Here is a 1276-nt window from a genome sequence, read left to right as displayed (position 1 = left end):
CTTGAGCAAGCATTCCCTCAAAGTGGAATCAGGGGCAGGCTTGGAGTCCCCAGGAGATGATAGACAGGAACTGATAGAGAACTCAGAAGAAAGGACAAGGGAAAACATCTCCTACTCCCTGACCCCCACACATGTACTTGCACGCTCACATATATACATACAGAAACATGTATACAAATGCACAGCTTCCAAATCCTGCTCTTCTATCTCTATTATAAAGAGACTCTTCCAGCCCAGTGTGCTCACGGGCTTAGGCCTGCAGCATGGCCTCTGTTGGGTCCTTCAGGGAGGCCTGGAGATCAGGTGGGCTGGCTTCATGATCAAAGCCAAGAGCCCCTTAGACAAGGCCTCCTTCCCCCTCTTTCCTCAGGTATGAAGAAGAAGTTGCACTTCGGGCCACAGCAGAGAATGAGTTTGTGGCTCTAAAGAAGGTGAGTGATTGAAGCCAGCTCCCATCCAGTCCCACACACCCTGTCCCCTCTGGCCTGGCACCCAAAAGTCAGATGCCCTGGGCCCAGGGGAGAGCTGGTATGACAGCCATCTGCTGCTCCAACAGGACGTGGACTGTGCCTACCTGCGCAAGTCAGACCTGGAGGCCAACGCAGAGGCGCTGACCCAGGAGATTGACTTCCTTCGACGGCTGTACGAAGAGGTGAGGGCAGTGATCACGACAGGCATACATATGGCTTTGATGGGGTTCCCAAACCCACCTGGAACCTCACAGGCAGAAACCTGTTCTCTTCCTGAGCCCAGGCTGGAGACTGGAACATTTGCAGTAGGGGGACTATAAGAGCCATATAGACTGACCCAGCAGGAGCAAGAGGTAGAGATCTGGGACAGCCTGTAGACCTGGAAGCCACTGAGTTCTTCCTGAGCCAGTAGCACAGCCAGCCTCACCAGTCGCCCTAGCCCAAAGCTTCTCTGCTGCCAATAACTATCCTCGGTGCAGTTGGTCCAGGAGAATGTCAATAGGCTCCAGTGCAGTCTGTCCCTGAAGAAGCATCCAGAAGCAGCCTAGGTTCACTGGGCCTAAGTAACTCCAGAAGTAAGAATTTGGAAATGATTGTGGCTGCCTCTAAGAGAAGCTTCTTATCTCAGCAGAAAGCTGTCTTTTCCCTTGGGGAAGGGGAAATGTCTGTTATAAATGTGCCAGACTGGCTCTAAGAACCACAGGGATTCCAGGGGAGAGCAGGTGAGGAAGAGCCCAGATAACCAGGCTGTCTTCCTTCCTCCTGCAGGAGATCCGCGTCCTCAACGCCCATATCTCGGACACCTC

General features: G+C 53.1%; 1 long non-coding RNA gene across 1 annotated transcript; it reads left to right on the top strand.

Moving 5' to 3' along the window:
• Positions 1 to 368: 368 nt before the first annotated feature.
• LOC103728387 lies at positions 369 to 1273 on the top strand. Its single transcript, XR_607023.1, has 3 exons — positions 369 to 431; positions 557 to 652; positions 1239 to 1273. It is a non-coding gene; the product is annotated as an uncharacterized LOC103728387 (long non-coding RNA).
• Positions 1274 to 1276: the final 3 nt, after the last annotated feature.

The sequence above is a fragment of the Nannospalax galili genome, unplaced genomic scaffold (genome assembly GCF_000622305.1).
Source record: "Nannospalax galili isolate Female #2095 unplaced genomic scaffold, S.galili_v1.0 C48861119, whole genome shotgun sequence".
Taxonomy (NCBI): domain Eukaryota; kingdom Metazoa; phylum Chordata; class Mammalia; order Rodentia; family Spalacidae; genus Nannospalax; species Nannospalax galili.
Note: the sequence above shows the minus strand (reverse complement) of the source record. Positions and strands in the feature narration are given on the sequence as shown.